This window comes from Panthera pardus, unplaced genomic scaffold (assembly GCF_024362965.1).
Source record: "Panthera pardus isolate Hobbes unplaced genomic scaffold, ASM2436296v1 HiC_scaffold_26, whole genome shotgun sequence".
Lineage (NCBI taxonomy): Eukaryota > Metazoa > Chordata > Mammalia > Carnivora > Felidae > Panthera > Panthera pardus.
In genome coordinates, this window is record NW_026526832.1 from 8,027,729 (window position 1) to 8,050,944 (window position 23,216).

Here is a 23,216-nt window from a genome sequence, read left to right on the forward strand (position 1 = left end):
AAAAATACCACAGACCCTAAAGAGAAATTAATTTGTATTTACAAAGAAGTCTAAAACCTTCCAATGCACATTTGTTTTCTATTTTGATTTCTGTGGTGGTTTCTACCCAAGTCTTCAAATCAGAATGGAACCCAAGACAGAACGATTATTCTTCTTCTCTTATGAGGAGACGGAAATGGCTATAATGGGACTCTTATGGCTGATAGGATGATGGGATAAACATCTTGTAGTATCAAATCGACAAAAAAGAATTGGCTGTGGAATCTGGAAAAATAGCTAGCTCAGTGCACTAATAAACCAGGGAAAGAAAAGCTTTAAGAAATTTTGAAACAGATTTGAAATCTGCTTATGCAAACTGAAAAAAATGGTATTTATGGTGTCAACAAAAGTGTCATTGTCTCTATAATACGCCAAACATGACATTAGGTGGCAGGAACAAAAATGTACATAAGACATGATTCCACTTCTCAAATGGCTTGCATCCTGATATGACATACTTAACATATACACCAGTGACTACTCTAACATTCCAGCCCAATAATGATATTTGGAATGACAAAGGAATGGAATGATGCAAAGTGGTGTGGAAAGGCAGAGGAATGGTCAATTCAATTAATGATCAATTAACTTTGACCCGCACAGAAGACTTCTCAGAAAGAGAGAGTCTTAAATTACTACTTTATTGGTAAGAGATAGGATGTTCCACAATGAAACTATTATGAATAGATAATAGGTCGTGTGCTGGAGGAATAACAGAAGAGTCATTCAGTCATTTCTTCCACAAAAATATATAGAATACATGTCATATGTCAGACACTATTCCAGACATTACTAACAGAGCTGTGAACCAGATAATGAAAGCCCTGCCTTCTGGAGTGAGAGAGAAAGTCTGGAGTCTGGAACTCACGGTTAATTTTTGATCTAGATGTATAACTTTGAGAGTGACACATCAGCACAAAGATTTTTACTTAAAACCACAGCACTAGGTAAGCTCATCTAGAAAGTGAGGGAAAGCAGAAGGAGAAAAGGGAGAAAACGTGAACCTCAGAGATGTAAAAGTTAAGAAGAAAAGACAAAGGTGTAGAGACTGAGAAGAAACGGTCAATGAATAACCTTAGGAAATGTCCGGGAAAACCATGACCATGAGGAATCCCAGAAGACAGATGAAGAAATGTTTCAAGAAAGAGGGAGAGACCGATGGAGTCAAATGTGAGTTTATCAAGTGAGACAAGGACAGAGAATTTACCATTGGATTTAGCAATGATGAGGTCATTAGTGACCTAAAGATTTATTTTGGTGGACTTTATATATATAATTTTAAATAAAATCACTTTCCAGAGGGATCTTATTCTCTAAACAAGGCAGAAATTGTAGAGCATCAAATGATATTGAAAATAAATTTAGAGTGTTTAATATTGGATTTGATAAAATTGCTGTCATTGAGGACATTGACAAGGGGATTTTCACTAGAGTGTTGAGAAAGAAAGCTTGATTAGTTTAAGACAAAATAGGAGGTGAGGCCCTAAAGACAATAAAGAGAATGGAAAATAATTTCATGGATTCTCCTACAGGGGAGAAGAGAGTGCAAAGATTCAAAAAGATAAGACAGAGGGTCCCCAGTTTCCCTGGTTTCAACCATTGCTTCCGTTTTCTGGTGTTGGTTTTTTTTTTCCCTTTCCTCCATTTTGTTAAACCTCTCACCCCCGAACCTTGTCTAATCAACAAACCACAGGCTTACCGAACAGCTCTTGAAAAAAACTGTTCTGACAGTTATTGGGATGTCATTGTGCCAACCACACCAGCTAGTAGGAATGACAAACTGGAACAATCTTCCACTGTCCCAACAGCAAGTTTTACAGGTGTTGGAAATGAAAGCTGCTACCTGAGCCAAACCACATGGCCCTCCCCCTCTCTTATCCTTTCCCTACAAAATCCTGCTTTGACTCTGAGTAGCCTGGTCATGCAACCTGATGTGCAGCAGGTGTGTCTTTAACCTTTACTTGAGTTACTTCAACTAGTTTTTCCCTTGGCAATAGAAATGTGGCAGTAACTGAAGAGAAATCGGCCCTCCAGAGAGGCATGTGTAAATAAAAGCCATTCCTGCTTGTTTCTATTGAAAACAATACCTACTCTAAAGAGGGAAAGACTCATGATGTGTTTGTAACAGGAGTGGATAATTGCAGGAGAAATGATTGTGTGTCCAAGAACAGATGGGGTCCAGTAGAAAGGTGAAAAGTAGAAAGGAGCAAGGACTTAGGAAAGGAGAGAACACCAATGCAGACCATAAGAGGATGTGGTCATGGGAAGATAAGGGGATTCTCTTCTGATGTCTTCTAGTTGCTGAGTGAAACCAGATAAGTCACCACATAAGAACAAGGAGAGAGGAGGGGACTGTTGGCAGAGGAGGCCAAAGGAGGGAAGAGAAGGTAAGAAATGGTGTATGTGTATCATTAATACATGATTTATTGGATTGTGATCCTGGAATGAGGGCTTGTAAATTGCCAGGGAAATGTGATGAAATTGAAACGCAATGCTAGGATTCCATTTGAGATGGTGTGCTGGGGGAACATAATTTAGATTCAGATAGCAAATGGCATAAAAAAAGCATTTAAATGTTATTTTCTAACCAATGAGGACATATGATTTTTAAACAAGTGCCCACAAGATCAATAAACCTTATGATAATTTTTGACAATAATTTATTCTTAAACATATTTATATAATCTACTCTGTAAAATATTAATGATCATTACTGTGAGGGTAAAAAAATAAATGATTTGTATAAATGCATACTTAATGATTACTTTTAAAATTTGGCTCTATAGTAATTTACAAGCCAAATAAACTGCTTTTAATGTATTAACTGTATATCATTTTCTCATATATTCCCTTACATGCTATTTGCAAGTAGGAGTATTTGGAAACAAATTAAACCCTATATTTCTCATGAAGTGTGTTTCAAAGCACGATGCGTTCTGACTACAAAAATAACACATGCCAATTATTGATAATTTGGGAAGTAAAAAAATTGCAATGAAGAAAAGTAAAAATTACCGGTAATTCTAAACACAGGTATAATAATGTAAAATTACAGCGTATTTGATTATATACATATATCACCATTTACTTCATTGGTTATATAAGTTATTTACAGGTGCAAACCGTATTTATAAAGGACTTTTTTAATAAAAATTGAAGGAGTGGGAAGGAAGGCTGTATAATTGCGACCCAAGAGCAGATACTTTTGAAAACTACAGCAAATTAGACAAATAAAGGATGTAAAATTATGCCACCAGTATCCCAAGATGTACATTTTATTATGGCCTTCTAGAATGCAGCTCATCTCTCTACCTTCCCCCACATTAAGACTCCCACATGAGCTGGACCCAAATCAGGAATAAGCCTTGATTCGCTCTGAATCAGAGCAAAACATGTATTATATTACTTTGGGAAACCTCTGATCATATAAAACCAGGTCAGGTTAACCATATGGCCGTGTTTTTTAAGCTCGCTGCAAGTCCTTTTTATCAATGCAGTTTATTATCGTGGCAGGGGAAGGTTTTCTGAATCAGAAAATGTGCATTGAACTAGGCCAGAGTTTGGATATTTTGAAAAATATTTTTAAATTAAAGCATTATATACAAAATGAAGCAAAGTGGTTTAAAATAACAGTTGAAACTACCTTCTCTCTTTAAAAAAAAGTAATTACTGAACCCACAGGATTTGAAGAAAAAGAGACATAAGGAAAAATAAATTCCCATCAAAATCACTTAGTCTCAAGGTAACTATGTCCATGTTTAAAATCTTAGGACAAAACAACACTGAAGTTTTCCTGTGTTTTTTGGCCTTATGATGAAATCTGATATATCAAGGCAATCTGTTTTGTTTGTGGATTTTTCCCCTCATTGGTCAAAATCACAAATTCATGAAGTACAGAGATAGTAAGATCAACATGTGCCTGGAAAAAAATGAGTTCAGAGAACGACTCATCGAAAAGTAAAATAAAGATTTCAAGTTAATTGCATCTTGCTTCATTATCACCCCGCTGAAGAAGTTGGTAGCCAAGAATGAAGATAATAAGCAATTGCTGTAAAATGGCAGAAAAAAACGAACATTTCCTTTCTCTTCTAGAGAGCATCCTCCTAGTTATAGTTGCTGGACCCATGCTCGGGTCTTATCCCAGGGTTGACCTGTTAGGAATGGAGCCAGTCTCCTGAAGAGTATTAAACCCAGTGATCGGTCAGCCACAGAATAATAAAGTGACTTGTCAAAAGATGTGGGAATGTGAAGAAATCAAGCAATAGGGAGAGTTTTGGTTTTAGTAGACTCTAAAAGAATGTTGGGATTTTGGACTGAGTTTTAGCAGGAAACCAGTAGAGTGATTTTTAGGGGCAGGGACTAGTCACAGGCAGCAAGGCCAGATCTAATTCCTTAAATAAACCAAGGAGATGAATTCAATCTACAGTTCTAGAGGGGTCATGTGATGGGGCAGGGGCTCCTGCAGGCAAGATAGACAACTCAGAGAAAGAAAAGTTTAGATGGAGATTAAGTCTTGATAAAACTTAAGAAGTGAAGAGTCTATAGGTGGTTTTGTCTTACGATTCAGTAAGTTTAAAAATAATTAAAAATTAACAAGAGTAGTACTTGGAAATTAAGAAATATTTGTGATAGCTCTTGAGTCAGAAAGGAAATCAAATGTGAAATTTTAAAGCATCTATAAATCAATTAAAAGAATAAATATAGGTTCATACTTCATGTTAAAAATTACAGAGAAAATAGTAACAGGCTTCAGCAGTAAAGAAAAACAGAAAAATGATACAAAAAAAATTAAGAAGAAAGAGTTGATAAAGATAAGAACTGAGCGGTACCTGGGTGGCTCAATCGGTTAAGGGTCTGACTTCGGCGAGGGTCATGATCTCATAGTTTGTGAGTTCGAGCCCTGTGTGGGGCTCTGTGCTGACAGCTCAGAGCCTGGAGCCTGCTTTGGATTCTGTGTCTCCCTCTCTCTCTGCCCCTCCCCTGCTTGCATTCTGTCTCTGTCTCTGTCTCTCTCTCTCAAAAATAAGTAAAAATTAAAAAAAATTAAAGATAGGACCTGAAATAAACAGAAAATGAGCAAGTCAATTAAACATTGATTTTTGAATATTTGAATTAAATATATGAATTATATAAACCTCTTTAAAATCTGATTAAAGAAAATACAGGGATAGAAAAATAGACAAGTGTGTAAATATTTTCTTAAAGGTGTAACACATATCCTAATGAAAGCAGTAGAACTAGGGGATCTCATTATCTGTAAATCTATTTGAAAATCTAAAGGAAATAGGTGATTTCACGGCAAAACATAAATTATCCAAATTAACTCAAGAAGTGAAAGAACTTGAATATGTTAATTCCCATGAAAAACTTGGAAAGATCATCAACATTCTAAACATGTAAAAGACCCCAGGACAAGATATGTTCACAATTGAACTTCGTTTAACTGGTAAATAAAAAATCATTCCAAAGGTATTAAAACTTCCAGTCAAAAGTGAATGGAAAGCTGTTCAATTCATTTTATAAAGCCAACATACATCAGATTAAAAACTTATTAGAGTACCAAAAAGTGCTATTTACCTACATCTCTTGTGAATACAGAAATAGAAACTTTTTTTTTTTTAATTTCAAATAGAATCTTGCAAAGTATCTACAGATCATTGCAGTAAGATCAGGAAAGGCTAGTTCCAGAAATGTTACTGGGTGAAACAATAAGAAATTGATCAATATAATTTATTATATATGTATTCCAAACAAAACAGAAAAATATGATCATGTAAATAGAAGACATGAATCAAAATACATGAGTGTTATTCTCACTCATTCCTGCTTCCCAAACTGTCCCTCCCTTTGCTAAGGAAATGTCCTGCATTTACCTTTCTTGGGAAGGTAAAAGTTTCAAGTTAAGAATGTATTATTACTTCAACTCATTTATCATCTAATTGGTTCCAACATTCTCCTAAACCAAGTTATTTATTTTTAACAGCATTAATTTAAATGTTTGTAATACCACTAAGAATGTTGAAGTTGTTAAAATGAAACACTTAGAGGCGAGCCTGGGTGGCTCGGTCGGTTAGGCATTCGAGTTCGGCTCAGGCCATCATCTCTCTGTTCATGGGTTCGAGCCCATGTTCAACTCTGTGCTGACAGCTCAGAGCCTGGAGCCTGCTTCAGATTCTGTGTCTCCCTCTCTCTCTGGCCCTCTCCCTGCCCCCTCACGTTCTGAGACAGAGAAGGAGACATAGAATCCCAAGCAGGCCCCAGGCTCTGAGCTGTCAGCACAGAGCCCCTATTTGGGCACGAACCCACGGACCACGAGATCATGACCTGAGCCAAAGTCGGATGCTTAACCAACTGAGCCACCCAGGTGCCCCACATTAAAAAAATTTTTAAATGAAACACTTAGAATCGTCTTGAAAGGTTTAAAATAGATAGCATTATTATATATCATGTCATTTTGCCTTGTTTTTTTTTCCTTGTGTCACTGTGTGATTTGTAGCCAAACATCATTTTCTTCTTTTTATAAACCAAGAAAACACACTTTTGATTACTTGAAATCTAAAATATGTTCTATGACAGAGTCTGCTCTTTTTAGGAAGGTTCCTAACTATTCACTGATTAAAATTTAGAATATTCTTCTTTTTTGAGAGAGAGAGAGAGAGAGAGAGAGAAATCGGTCCTAGTCTACCTTTTCTTGTGTTTGTAATGTATGTTTCTTGGCTTTGGGGTGAAGATCACTCCTTCATTTATCTTTTACAGCATCTGAAAGACTGATTTAAAAAAAAAAAAAACTTTTTTTCCTCCAGACTGTTCCATAAATGTGCTTTAAATCTGGAGTGAAATTGTGACGGACTTGGAAGTATTCTGTTTGTAATTTATTTCATTTGTACACTCTTTTTTTACTTGTGAATTACAATATACAAAAGATTTTACACAGACACATGCATAAGAAACAGATATATAGTTTAAGAAAATTTATAAAGCAAATGCCTGTGAAAACACCACTTGAGAAATGGATATAGGGCTTAATCTCTCTTCAAAATAATCAAGTGGAAAAGAAATTTCTTCAAAGCATGCATTAACTATAGCAATGCTCTTTTATGAATTTGGGATTTTTTTGAAACCTGATATAGAATAAACACTTGAAAATATTTCACATGTGCCTCAGAAAAACATGTTATGTTACAGAGTTTTATACATGTCTTTGAGGCAAACCTTATTAATTTTAGTAATTAACAGCTTCTCTTCCCGCCCCCCCCCCCCCAATCTTGCTCATTCCCACTGACTGTAATCTAAGTTTGTGAATGCTTTAGAATGAATGTTTGTAGATTTACAGGGTTAGGCAAAATTTTTTTGTTCAACAGACTATAATGATAGGTTGAAAACAAGCATGTGCTGAGAAGGCTGTGAGGTAATTTGCAAAGTATTTGCTGGACATTTTTCACATACAATATCACAGGGAAATTATGCAGAATGATCTGTTTCTCACATTTGACACTGGCTTCAGGACCTCAGTTGGTTGCATTTGTTAATGCCCCAGAATTCCATGACCAGCTGAGGAGGTTGCTGAGTATATAACAGATCTGGGGTAGAACAGGGCACATGCACTGTATTTAGTTCAGCCACAAACCTGTAAAACTTGCCTTACTTTGCACTGTTAATGCTATCAGATTCTTTATCCTACTGGTGATTAACATGAAAACTGCTTTAAGACCTTGAGTTACTTATTTAAGAATTAATTGCCCCTGCCTCTCTTCTCATTATCTTAGATTATCTTCAGGTTGAAGACTGGGGTCTGTATGCATTTCCTTTGCTGACGGTACAAAGAGAGGAACTGGAGCTAGGGCTCTGAGTAGTTGTGGTTGATGGGCTTGGTGTTTGCTTTTCCTTCTGAAATTGTTTTAAAACTTTGCAAGGGTGTTCAGTAGACCTATTTGTTGTGTTTGTATGGGTATTTCCCACAGACTTCCTGTAATCCTTTCCAATTCAGGATGACAATGACATGCATGGAACCTTCTCCAGACAGAGATAATCAGCCTCAGAAGCTCAATTTCCTTCACTACCTGCCTCTCCCTCTCCGGGAGCTTTCCCCAGTCCTTTCCCAGGTACGTGATGATGAAATGATAGGTAAGCATGTGGGTTTTGGTTATATGAGGTTCTTCTTCCATGGTGGAGAAGGATCTTATTTATAATAGTCATTCTCCCTCTCCTCCTTTCTTTTTGCCAGGTCTTTTATTCCTACCGGGAATAATTAGCTCTGGGCAATTAGGATTCATAGTTAGCTCCCTCTAGCCAGCTTCCCATTCTGGAAAAAGCTGATGGCAAGCCACAGCGATTTTCTGACTCTGGGAAGCTGCTGAGTTGACCTAGCACGGCTTTTGCACTAAGCGAATCATCTGCATATTTTCTCCAAGCTTTTCTATACACCCTGCCTTTCAGCTGGTCTCCAAACTGGGTAATCGTTAGTGAGATTTTTAAATTGTGCCCACTTATCTTCACCTCCACCATGTATTCTTTCTTTGAGAAGAAATATGGGCAAAGAGTAGTAACCACTGTAAACACATCGGTCATTTTTTTGCTACAAAGAGTAGTAAACACATCGGTCATTTTTTTTTTTTTCCTGGAAAACCATTTTTCAAAGACTATAGTATGGAGCTATTTTCTTTCTTTTGTTGATTGCTGGTTCAGAGTAATTATTATTTTACTTTTTTTTAATTTTGAAGGAGAATCTACAATTTAGCCTTACTTGATCATATAGAAGCATCATTGCGTTACGTCAACTTTCAAAATCGTGCTTTTTTGGAGTTCAGTATAAATGTCTGACAACATCCAGTCATCTAAATTCCAGAAGGGATGTGGTAGTCAGGCTTCTGAGAATGAGTCTCGATAGCCCTTACTTTTTATAATTCTCTCCTCTGTGACACAATGGAACATCTCTCCCATGACTATATATGTTACCTGGAAAAGGGATTTTACAGATATAATTAAAGTTATAGATCAATTGTCCCAGTTTCCTTAAGATAGGGAGGTTAGACCTGGGTGGGCCAGGTCTAATGAGGTAAGCCCTTAAAAATAGATTTTTTCTGTGGCTGGTGGCCGAATAGGAAGTCAGAGAGATTTCAGTCATGAAAAGGACTTGATGGACCATTACTGGTTGGAAGATGGAGGGGGGCTATGTGAGAAGGGATGCTGATGGCATCACAGAGCCAAAAGTGTCCCCCGGCTCACAACCAGCGAGGAAAAAAGGACTTCAGACCTGCGGGCCCAAGGAATTGGGTTCTGTCAACAATCTGAATGAGCCTGGTAATGGACTCTTCCCCCAGAGCCTCCACATAAGAACCTAATCTGGCCGCAATTTTGATTTCAACCTTGTGAGAACCGGAGCAGGGAACCCCACGTGAGCCTACCCAGACTTCTGACCTACAGAACTTGAACTAATAAACAGGTTGTGTTTTAAGCCACTAAATTTGGGTACTGTTCTGTACAACAACAGAAAACAAATACCCATTCAAGGCAGTCTGCAAGGACCCTTGCAAGGCACACAACTATTCCTGGAGAAATATTTTACTGTCCGAAAGATGCTACGCACCAGCTCCCTATGCCATGTGACCACATTCACTTCCAGTGTTTTGTAATTTCCACTCTCCCTTAGTGATTCTGTTAAAAACTTTTCCCCCACACCAGTCTTTACCCTGATCCACCCACCTTAATTTCCATCAATCCTCTGTTTAGATTTCTAGCTCACTGGGAATTGGCCTCATCCTTTTTCTTCCCTTTTTGGGCCCTATACGTTCCTATTTCTTGCTTGTTATTTTTTTCCCCTCTGCCCCATAGCTCTGTTGAATAGGGGAGTGTTGGTTTCTTTTGTCACTTTTCCATAAATTTCATTTCTCTTATAAATAATTAATCTTATACTCTGATAATATATACAAAACAACTGTGGGTATTTAAGGAAAATTGCAGTGAAGCCCAGCAGGTATTACTTTTACAAACAAAGCAGAACTTTTTATGAGTTTAAAATAAACATTTCTAGCAATAGATATATAGAGCTAATTTTACTCAATAAGAAAATATTTAAATCCTTCAAATTGTTCAAATAGGTAGTTAGGATTCTCCATGAGACATTGTCTTCATCATTCCCTATGCCTACATTATTCAGTTCCGTAACTTTTTTTTTAAACTAGGCAAACATCATACTCTGGGAAAATGTTTCTGAGTGGGAAAAGAAATTGCAATGAAAACAAAACAAAGGAAATAGTAAATTACCACATCCCTGGCCCCTTTCTTTCTTTCCTCCAATACAATTTAGAACATTGTTTAAATAGGGAGTACAAATAAATGTATAAAGATCACAGACACATATGGGAAAGGAATAAAGCAAGTACAAGGAGGAAATATTTTTATTTACTACCAAAAAATTGTCTTACCAAGTCTGGAGAATTAGTTCTTAAAGGAAAAAATAACAGATCTAATCGACAAACCGGCATATGGGGAAAAAGTGAGGTTTCTGAGAGCTGACTCATTTTTGAAATCCGTTTGTGTAAACAAAAGTTATTCCATGGGTTTTTTGTTCTTTAAAATTAATTCTGTATTATTCATACAAAGGTTAAGCGTGGAAACATCGTTCATTTAAAGAAGCACGATTATGTTTTACAAAAATAATATCCATGTATTTTATTTTCCTTGACTGCAATACTGTTGGAGTCATAGAATATTATAGCTGATGTGAGGCACTATAAGGAAATATTTTATAGAAACGCATACTAACATTCTGACTTCTCTCCAATATGTCCTGCACTATGCCAATACCAATCTGCAATAAAAATTCACAAGGACAGACTGTGTTGACAGAATGGTACTCGGGAAGGAAATTTAGACATATGAAGCACAATTTGTTTGGAACAAAAAAAAATGTTGCAAAATAATTTTAGTTGGTATCAAAAATGAGACAAATTGGCAAACTTATCTGAAAGATTTCTATCTTAGAACTGTTGATAATTAAAGCTGGGAACCTTAAAAGTCATTAAGGTGCCGCCTCTTATATGCAGGGCAATCCAAATTACATGCAGCAGATCTCCTACAAGGAGAGTTCTCGAATCTAAAGTACGTGATCATTTCACACATTACTTCTTAGTATCCTTTAAAGGTCTTTTTCAAACTATAGGCCATCTTTGCTAGCCAGGGTACACTGGAGAGGAAAACTATGTGGAAAACTATACCTGGATCAAAAGGGGATATAAGCCATATAGAAATCTACAGAAAAATCAGTTATGTGTTAACTCCTTCATTTATTCAGCACTCCATCAGGCACTTAGATTACATGGATAATTCTGTTGCCATGAAGTGATGAATCTAGTATAACTTAAATGTGTGTGTTTCATTCTCCTCTTAGATTAAAAAAACCATAAGAGCAAAGGTTAACTGATTCAAGTTTGTCTGGACACAAAGCTCAAGAGGAATGTGTGTTATTCTGTGTTACATTTGTATATCTTCAATCATTTGTTTATAAGTTGATATGCACCATCACTTATGAACTTCTAAAAGGGAGAGAACATAGTTATTTAATTCTCTTAGTATAGTGTTATGATGAAATGAAAGCCCATTAAGTGAATGTATGTTTTTATGCAATTGTCTTTGGTTGGTTTGGTTTTAGAGGCAAAAAGAAATGTCAGCTGTTGAAACTTTGCCATTCTTTGTCTTTGGATAACAGTCATCATTTTACATAGACATTAGCCTAACTAATTTTACTGGGGATTTTCACATTTCCTCAACAAATGTTCAGTGACATTTCGAGCATCCTACTAGTGTCTCCTCTGTAGCCATGTCTGACGGCTGTAGACACAGGATTGTCCTCAATTAAGGTCTAATTTATTTCTCCTAATATATTGCTCTTTTTACTAGAAGTACATAAAGATAAATAGAATATGCTGCCTGTCCTTGAGGACTGCATAGCCCATTGAAGACGATAGACAAGTTAATGTAATATTAATCAAATGGGACATTTACCATGGGACCTTTAATCTTAGTGCATAATGGCTAAAATTTGAGCCATACATGTATTGGATAAAAGAGCTAATTTTTTACATAACCATATATCCTTCTGCTTAATTTAAAATTCTGTCTTGTTGTTCTTACATCTATGTACCCTTCCTTGATAAATTGAGAGTTACCTTTACCTCTTTTAGAATTGCTCTTCAATTTTAACATGCAGCAAAATTCTTCAACAAAAATACTATATTTCTTGGGAAGATGATGGCATTTAATGATGAACTCCTGGCATGTACTCAATTGTTCGAAATGTGAAAGCTTCGAAATGTGAAAGCATTTTTTAACTTAAAAAAATAAGTCATAAGACTATATAGCAGAGCAAAGTTCATATAAAACAATAGGTTATTTAGATGGTGTTTTATCATCTATCATATTACTTTGATATTTAAGGACTTATTGGTGATATTTAGTGCCACTCACTGGTTGATTCAAAAAATCTCTCCTGTCTGTCTCTTTCTCTTTAAAGATCACTCTTATCTTATGCAATACACAAAAATAAACTCAAAATGGATTAAAGACTTAAATTTAAAACATGAAACCATGAAACACCCAGAAGAAAACTCTGGCAGTAAACTCCTTGACATTGGTCTTGGCAGTGATTTTTGGATTTGACAACAAAAGCAAAGATAACAAAAGCAAAAATCATCAAGGGGAACTACACTAAACTAAAAAGTTTCTGTATAGCAAAGGAAACCATCAACAAAATGAAAAAGTGATATAAGGAAAAGGCAAATTATGGAGGAGAAAATATTTACAAACAACACATCCAATAAGGGACAAATAACCAAAATATACAAGGAGCTCATATAACTCAATAATAAAAAATAAAAAACAAATTGGGGCACCTGGGTGGCTCAGTCAGTTGAGTGTCTGACTCTTGATTTTGGATCAGGTCATGATCCCAGGGTCATGGGATTGAGGCCAGAGTCGGGGATTCATTTAACATTATACTTCTCTTTGAAAAGCACTAAGTTGCATTAACGGAAATGATCTTTCTCACATTATTATCTTTGTGATCTAGTTAAGGATTGATGGTATTCACTCATCCAGCAGAGGTAAAATATGAGTCTCACCGACTCAGTGTGGTTTCTCAAGCTCAAAATGTAGCAATGTCAGTGTGATGGCAAGAGACTCCAGTAAAAAGTAAAAATGCAGATGTTTTGCAAACTTTCGTCTGGAACTTTTATCACTGGAACAATAATTTCCAAATTTGAGTTTAGATAAAGGTTTGTTATCAGAAAATAATGTTTTCCTCTGAACATATAGGTGGCAATTTTGCATTAATATTAAAATTCTAAATTAGCAATATATCATATAAATGATAGGGCCAGTATCACACACAGCATATTTCCTCTTTGTTTAGGATAATATTACTAATATTTTGCAGTGTATCTTCTCATTCTTTGTGTCTCTATTTCTACTACTCTATTCCCTTAAGCACACTAAAATGGGCAGTAGGAATAGTTGGTAGATAATAGAGAAGAATGATACTTATGCACACACAAACACAATACAATGGGGTTAATTTATTTCGTGAATAATCCATGCATGATATATTGACGACTACCCAAAATACTTCTTAGAAATTTAGAAAACATAATCTCAAGGTTTTCTATTTATTTCTTTATTATTATCACTATTATTAGTAGTATTAGTATTAGTATTAGTATTTTGTATTTTAGAGAGAAAGAGGGCATGCAACAGGGGAGAGAAGCAGAGGGAGAGAGAGAGAAAATCTTAAGCAGGCTCCATGCTCCATGCAGAGCCTGACACAGGGCTTTATCCCATGACACTGGGATCATGACCTGGGCCAAAATCCAGAGTTGGCTGCTCAACTGACTGAGCCACCCAGGTGCCCTTCTGCTGATTTCTGATAGTGCATAAGTCATGTATGCGTAAGTCATGTATGCTACTGAGACAGCAGACAGAACCAACATAGTAAAATAAAATAAAATAAAATAAAATAAAATAAAATAAAATAAATTTCATGATTTGATATGAATCTGAAGTATAGAATATAGCATGGCTCCCTAATGATTAACTTCATTAGATTAACTTCATCTAGGTAGGTCAGTTCCAGACCTAGCTTTATATAAAAATTATGTTTCCAAGCTCAGCCTATGTTTGTGATTTCTTACCCACCAAAAAATTACCAGGAATGATTCATAACTAGACTGAATAAATGGATTCAAGATGGAAATACACTCATTTCCATGAAAGTGATGATGGCAGATGATTCATTTTCTTACTAGTTCCTAAGTGTATAATTGGCCTTGTTAATAAAAATGAAATACGATAAACCCATTGCTGTATACTCTATAGGATTATGCGGATTATTTTTCTATATGGGTATGCAATGCTAACCATAACCAGGACGTAGGTAACATCAGACATGAATAGGTTTCCTGAGACAAAAACAGATCAGCCATCAGAAAAAAAAATGGATTATGATTTTTACTATTGTGTAGTAAAGAATATCGGACATAATATGACAAAAATAAGAAACTGCCATTGTTTTTATATTTGCAGAGATCTGAATACCCTGATAACTTTGCAAGTGTTGTTTGCAAAAGAAATTGTTACAAATGATGTCGAAGGGAAATTAACATCGCAGCATTAACAGAAACAGGTTTGAACTACCTTAAACCATTTTCCTTCTCATTTTTGTAGCTTCCAAGTTATTGGAAAATTTTTTAAAGAAAATTCAACACCTCACATTTATAAATATAATTTCTTATTTTAAAAAACCAACGGATCCTTTGGCAGGCAAGATAATCTTCAAGCAAAAACCAGTATTTTAAAATGTGTTCTCAGGAAACCTAAAAGGCTTATTTTTGGCAATACTAGTCAACATGCCGTCACTTACCTCCTCCAAGATGCAATTACAGTCAGCACTAAATAATTTTGAGCTTCCGGCAAGAGGCTATATTCAAAAAGGTTTCCACAGACCTATAAGCAAATTCACTTCTAAAAGAACTAGCAGAGCAAAACCTCACAAGCTATTTTCTGGCAGTTAGATCATGGTGGAAAAGTTTGGATATTGGCTGGTTTTTATTATTGAATATTACCTTCAAGGAGCAAAACATTAAGATTAATTTTCCTTTTATAAATTGCCAAGAATTTCTTTGTCACCAATTTTAAATTTTCTGAGAAGTGAGAGCAAATTTAAAAGCCACCTGCAGTTTGTTGTAGCTTTTACTATTACTGTCTTACTCTTACTATGTGGACTTAAATTGCATATCATTTCCTTTACTCCCAGATGCTTAAAAAATATGCGTGTATCCCCTAACATCTCAAAAAAAAAAAGACGTTATGAGATGACTAATATTATTTCCATAGTACATTTGTGGAAACTAAGACAAAGACATAAAAAGGGATTCATCACATGTCTTAGCAACTTTTCGTGGTGTAAGTGACAATTCAACCCTTGTTTTCTGCTAAATCCCCAAACACAATCGTCATTGTCACATTAGAAGTAAAATGTCCTAGAGAGAAATTGTTTCAACAAAGGTAAGTGATATTAGAATGTATGGCTATAGTCTGTGTTCTAAGGGCCATTGCTAAGATCTCTTTTCTGAGTCATGGGCATATCAAACGATGAAAAAGCAACTTTACTGCATTTCATGAGTGGAATATAATTAATAGGCAGTTTAAACATGAAAGTTTTAAAGATGCATTGATTCATGCTGTATAGAAGAAAAATTCAGGATCTGTGAATCAGATACCCTGTAGACATAAATCCTGATGTTCTAACATTATTCTCTCAGTAAAATGATTTTACCACCCAAGTGAGTAAAAGTATCTTTTTCCATTGCTTGTGTAGTCATTCTAAGCCCACCTCATTAAGTCACTGCCCAGGAAAGTACCTTAACAATACTAAAAAATATGAAGGGCTATATTCAGTCAGATTCTTATCTATTTCCAATGTGGAAAATATTCTATGACTGGCCTGATGGGAGACCAGAGAAAGGCTTGTATTTTTATTCACTGTTAAATGACCATCTAAATAATTAGGCATATTTCATTGGTGCATCATCATATATATTATATAATATCAGCTCTTTCCCCTAAACACAACGTTTATATAAATTGAAAAACACTATCCACTGACGGGTACCACAGAAAAAATTTTTAACTTTAACTTTATTTATGTTTATTCTTTTATAATTCTTCATGCTTTACATTAAGAGGATCAATTGATTTATTTTAAAATATTTATTATCAGCCATTGCTATATGTCATTCTCTGTAGCAATTCAGAGTTGATTCCTCAAGAAACTCATGTGCAAATGATGAACTTACTATAAGCTCAACACTACAACTCAAAGTTAGATGTTCTGCTTAAAATTATTAATAAGTAATGCTATAAGCCTGTCACAAATGAAAATAGTCATAATAAACTCAAATTTTGTGTGTTTTCATTTGCTTCATAATTTAGAAATTTTCTATTTTGGGTCTTCTTTAGTTGGAACATAGCAATACAATGATATAGAGACTAAAAAGACAATAGAAGAGATCAGTGAAACGAAAAGCTGGTTATTTGAAAAGTGAACAAAATTGACAAATTTTTAGCTAGACTCACCAAGAAAAAAAAGAGATGAGACTCAAATAGTAAAATCGGAAATGAAAGAGATGTTGCAGGTAATACCACAGAAATACAAAGGATCCAAAGAGACTACTATGAATAATTATAAGCTACAAATTGGACAACTGAGGAGTAATGGGAAAATCCCTAGGAACATGCAACCTATCAAGACTGAGTCATGATGAAGCAGAAAATATGAACAGACCAATTTTTAGTATACTAAATTTAGTAAGGAGATTGAATCAGTAATCAAAAACCTTCCAACAAATAACAGGATGAGACAGCTTCACTGATGAATTCCACCAAGAATTCAAAGAATTAATGCCAATCCTTCTTAAACTCTTCCAAAATATAGAAGTGAAGGGAAATCTTCCAAACTTTTTTCACAAGGCCAACATTACTCTGATACTGCAACCAGACAAGGACGCCACGGGAAAAGAAAATTACAGGCCATGAACATAAATGTGAAATTCTTTAAAAAAAAAAAAATACTGGCAACCAGGGGCATCCGGGTGACTCAGTTGGTTACGTGTCTGACTTTGGCTCAGGTCATGATCTCCTGGATCGTGGGTTCGAGCCCCACGTGGGGATCTGTGCTGACCGCTCAGAGCCTGGAGCCTGCTTTGGATTCTGTGTCTCCCTCTCTCTCTGCCCCTACCGTCTCCCACTCTGCCTCTCTAGCAAAAATAAATAAACATTAAAAAAAATTTTTTAAATGCTGACAACCAAATTCAACAATACATTGAAAAGATTGTACACCAAGATCAAATAGAATTTAAATATATATGTATATGTGTGTGTGTGTATATATATGTATATATAATAAGCTCATAGATAACAGTGTGGTGGTTGCTATAGGTGAGGGGTGAGGGGTGGTAGAAATGGGTGGGACTGTTTTGGGTTTTTTTAGTTTAAATAAATTGAATAAAAATAATTTGAGTAGTGCCTGGGTGGCTCAGGTCATGACGTCAGGGTTTGTGGGTTTGAATAACGCTCCGCGCCCCCCCCCCCCCTCCCCGTCATGCCCTCTTTATCGGGCTTTGCCTGACAATGCAGAGCCTGCCTCGGTTCTCTACCTCTCTTTCTGCCCCTCCCCCACTCATTCTCTCCCTCTCTCTCTCTCTCAAAAATAAAAAAAATTAAACAAAATATAATTTGAATATTAAAGTCATTTTGTCTGATTCTACCTTCTGTTCCTTGGCATCTTACTCAGGTATTCTTATTACCATATAAATGCTTAGTTACTTAATAAATTGCTTGATGGGGAGGAACACTTTTCTATATCTACAATCCTACCTATATTTTGTATCCTCTGAATTTTTTTTAAAGTTTATTTATTCATTCTGCAAGAGAGAGAATGGTGGAGGGGCAGAGATAGAGGGAGAAAGAATCCCAAGGATCTGTCAGTATAGAGCCTGACATGGGGCTTGATCCCATGAACTGTGAGATCATGACCTGAGCAGAAATCAAGAATTGGTCCCTTAACCAATGAGCCACCCAGGTGTGCCTAGCCTCTGAAAATTTTTAAAAATAATTTATTGTGGTGAAATTCACATAACATAAAATTAATTATTTTACATGAACAATTCAGTGGCATTGAATACGCCTACAATGTTGTGGAACACCTTGTTTCTAGTTTCAAAGTATTTCCATTCTCTAGAGGAAAGTTCCATACACATCAGACAGTTCTATCCCATTTCCTCCCTTTTCCCAGTCACTGACCACCGCCAATCTGCATTCTGTCTCTATGTTTTTGTTTATTCTAGACATCTCATATAAATTGAACAGTTCATTCTAGACATCTCATACAAATTGAACCGTATTTTCCATGACCATTTGTGTTTGGCTTCTCTCGGACACCATAAGGGTTTTGAGGTTCATTCATGTTGTAGCATGTATCCGCAGTTCATTTCTTATGGCTAAATAATATTCTGTTGTATGTATATAACACGGTTTATGTTTTCATTCATCCTTGATGAACACTTATGGCTGTATCCACCTTTTAGCTATTGTGAATAGTGCTGCTATGAACATGCACACACATGCCTTTGTTTCAGTACCCGTTTTCAATTTTTGGAAGGTAAAGAACTGCCTACCCCAACATCTCCCTGGGGGCTGAGACCACCCTTGTCTGCCCTTCTTCTTGCCTTAAAAATTCCCTTTCTATATCATTGTCCCAGGCAGAGGGCATCCTGAAGTTAGGGAAGGAGTCTTAGACCATAGAATTTGGAAGGCACTGAGAAATCATCTAGTCTTGGTTCCTGGTGTGACAGAGCAGGAGATAGAGGCCCAAAGAGAAGAAGAGACTTACCCTTCATCCAGCAAGTTGGGGCAAAACTGGAAATGTAGCCCTTCCCTCAGCATGACTCACTGCCTTTCCCAGACACAAGGGACCCCATGAAACAGGCTCAAGGGTTAAGGGTGCATATGGCTCCCTGACCAGCAATCACTTTGGGGGGTCACTAGGTGGGAGGAGTGCTCCTGCCTGACTTCATGCCTTAGTATAACCAAGAGCCTGCCCATATACTTTGGCCCCAAATTCAAGGATGTATGGCCCTCACTGGCCCCTGATCCTCTCCCTGTCCTGGGAGCTTGGAGAAGGGACTGGTCTTGAAGGCTGAAGGGATATCACCTCTTTCTGCTACTCCCCCCACACCCTCCCCAGAGGGCCTGGGGGCTGCCTAATTGCCTCTGCAGTCCTCTGAGGTCCACTATTGACACTTCTGCAATGCAGAAAAACACTAAATAAAGCCATATGTATTTGCAACCCCCCCCCCAAAAAAAAACAAAAACAAAATGTAGGAATAGGATTGCAAGGTAACATGGTAATTTTGTATAACTCTGAAAGAATCAACAAGTTGTCTTCCAAAATGGCTGCACAGTTTCGTACTCCACCAGCAATGTATGAGAATTCTAATTTCTCCACATCCTTGCCAACACTTGTTTTTTTAAATTATAGTATACCCTAAATTTTGCACTCTTTAAAATACAGTAATTGAAGTTCTAATTGCTTTTAAAGCAAAGACAACAACGACAAAACAAAAACTCAAACCACATTTCCTGTGTGAATCCCCTCAAATCTACTTCTACTCCAGGATTTCAGAATTCTCATTTAGATGATGAGCACACATGGATAGGTAAATATTCATTGGAATACTTCTTTTTCCTCTTTTAATGTGGTTAGCAGAGTGCTGTACATAATTTAAAAGAAATGTAAAAGCCTTGAAATAACTAAACCGTTTATGTACCCTGGTAGGATGTTTTTTTGACAAAGATCAAGGACGTTTAATTAACAATTCGTTGACTGAATCAAAGTTAAATGCACTCTCTCAGTTAAAGCAAGGGTGTAGCATTTAATGAGTCAGAGCCTACACTTACGGAAACTAAATTGCACACACAGTGATAGTAACAATCCCTTCACAGTAAACTCGCTCAACGGGCTGTGTCTGTCCAAAATGGAAAGCTAGAGAGAACATTGAAAGAGGAGAGAATTAGCCAATATGGCCCAGCTGATAAAGAAATGTGTCAGTCCCCCAAGGGCTGAACGTGTCAGTGAACATAATGCTTTCATATTTCAATGACTTAACACAGGGAAATCAATCAAACACACACACACACACACACACACACACACACACACAATTGTAAACATTCTCTGAATAAACTCAGGCACAAGTTACTTTTTCAACTAAACCCTCCTCTTTTGATACCTTCAGAATCCTACTATTGAGTTTCAATCATCTGTGTCTATGAGCTAAATGGCAACGGTACCCTATTAATTACAAAGGTGTTCTATCTTGATCACAGTCCAAATACATGATTCTATTTCTTTCTTTTTTAAATGTTTATTTCTGAGAGACAGAGAGAGAGAGTGCACATGCGCATGCGTGCACACAAGCAGGGGAGGGGCAGAGAGAGACAGAATCCAAAGCAGGTTCCAGGCTCAGAGCTGTCAGCACACAGCCCCATGCAGGGCTGGAACCCAGAACCTTGAGATCATGACTTGAGCTGAAGTCGGATGCTTAACCAACTGAGCCACCCAGGTGCCCCACAAATACATGATTTTAGAGGCACTGCTCGTAGATTAAGACCTATTTAAAAGAACTGGAAGTAAGGAGACATTAATATACTCAATAAAACATAATGCACACCTGTGCTGGTCACTTGGATGCACATATATCTCATTTTTATTTTCACAAATACCTTATGAGTCAGGCTATGCCATTATTCCAATTTTACAGTTGAAGGAAACAAATCTCAGTAAGGTTAAATCACTTCTACAGAGTCACACATCTCATAAGAGATACACCAGATTTGAAATCCAATCTGCCTCCAACATCTACAGTGATACTATCTGAGCAATGTAAGAAATTATATCTCACCATGACCACCATTCTATATTTTATTTTTAAAACCAAGGTAATTCTATCGCCTTTTCCTGATTATAGAAAAGCAATAAAGTATAAAGAAAAAAGGCAATAACCTATAATGCCATCACACAAAGATAGCACTTCAGTATGTAGTCTCATTATTTTTCTAAGGACGCAAACTCCTAAGTATATTAAAAAGAGGGAGAAAGAGACAGAGAGAGAGAGATGGCCCGGCACATACTAAGTATCTGATATTACTAGCACTTTTTCTGATGATAACCATTGTTATGGCTGCATGTAGCTGTACTTCATCTATTTTTATTGCCATAAAATATTCTACTGTATAGATATACGAAAATTTATCGTTTATGCCTTAGATGGACATTTAGGTTGTTTCCAGTTTGAGGCGATTGCAAATAATACTACCGTAAGCATTGCTTTACACGTTATGTTGCTTTGCACACAGGTACTGGTGCTCCAGAGGAAAAAAAAAAAGACCCAATTTACGGCATTCAACAAGATTCTAATGTAACTACGATCACTGTGACCATTTTCAAGCAACCACTGTTCTAAGAGTCAGATTATAAAGTTTCTGAAAATTTAACAACTGGCTTTCTGAGCCAGACTAGCTGATTTGAACTTTTCACTCACTTCCCTGTATATATGGAACTGCTAGATTATAAACTACGTACATGATCGACCGTGGTGAATAATGCCAAATAGTTTATCAAAGTAATAGCACGAATGTACACCCTTACAGCAGTGCATGGGAGTCCCCATTGTGTGTCAGACGTCAGACTGTAAATTTGAGTCATTCTAGACGTACATGGTAATATGTCTTTGTGGTCTTATTTTCCATTTCCCTGATTACCAATGCACTGCCTCACTTTTTCATGGATTTATGACATTTCAATATTCTCATGGCTCTTCAACTCATTTGCTTATTTTCTGCTTACCTTTTTTTTTTTTTTAACTTATTTTAGATCTTAAGTATTTTGGATATAGCCATGTTTTATGTGTTGAAAATTTCCTTACCAAGACCATAGCTTGCCTTTTCACTCTCTTCATGGAGTCTTTTGATGAACAAACTTGAATGTACTCAAGTTTATTCATCTTAATGTCTTGATTAGAGCTTTTGGTTTGTTTGAGACATATTTTACTTATCTAAGGTCATAAAGATATTCTTCGTGATTGTCTTCCACAGATTCTTTATTGTTTTGCTTTTCACATTTTGATTTATTTTCTACATAAAAGAGAGTTTTGTGTGTGACATGAAGTAGGAGCCAATTTTCATTTTTATTTTTATGGATACAAAAATGCCCCAGCATGATTTATTGAAAAATATTTTCCTTTCCCAGCTCTGGAGTAGCACTCTCTTTATAAATTAAGACTCTACATATGCTTGGGTCTTTTTCTGGGATTTCTATTTTATTCTGCTGCTCTATTTGTCTATCTTTACATGAATATCACACTATCTTATTTAGAGCAGAATTATAAAAAGTCTGGTTGGAACAAGCCCACTCAGTTTGTTCTTCTCCAGGAATATTATGGCTACTTAAAAAAAATTTTTTTAACAGATTTATTGAGGTATAATTGAGTTACAGTGAACTGCTCATATTTAAAGTATCAACCTGATCATTTCAGCATACGTATACACCCATAAAAACATAATCAGAGTCAGGGTAATGACTATATCCATAATAAAAAAAAGTTTTCTTGTGTCCATTTGTTGATGAGATTTTGTTCATATGTTTGTATTGAGTGTTTGCCTATTATAAGTGAAGTTTCTGTAAACATTCAAGTGTGAGTTTTTATGTGGATGTATATACTGAGTAGTGAAATGGCTGGGTAATATAGTAGCAATATATTCAACTCTGCAAAAAAGCCATCAAACTTGTTTCAAAGTGGTTGTACCATTTATCACATTCCTAAAACCAATGGGAAGTTGCCGCTGTGCCACACCCTCAACAACATTGTGTACAGCCAATCTTTTTGACATTCATATTGGTTTGTTGTGGTATCTCATTGTGGTTTCAGCTTGCATTTTCTAAACCATTAATGTGGAGTATCTTTTTATTGGCTCATCTGCCGTCCATAGAGCTACTTTGGCAAGTGTTCAAATGTTTCACCCATTTTTTTCAATTGGATTGCTTGTTTTCTTACTATTTTGAGAATTTT

General features: G+C 36.1%; 1 long non-coding RNA gene across 1 annotated transcript in view; it reads left to right on the forward strand.

The window, feature by feature from the left end:
- LOC109265354 (uncharacterized) overlaps positions 1–23,216 on the forward strand; it is a 314,205-nt gene that overhangs the window by 231,482 nt on the left and 59,507 nt on the right. Inside the window, exons 4-5 of the long non-coding RNA XR_002079145.2 lie at positions 2,338–2,426; positions 8,001–8,141. This is a non-coding gene — a long non-coding RNA (uncharacterized LOC109265354). The remainder of the gene's footprint in view (positions 1–2,337; positions 2,427–8,000; positions 8,142–23,216) is intronic.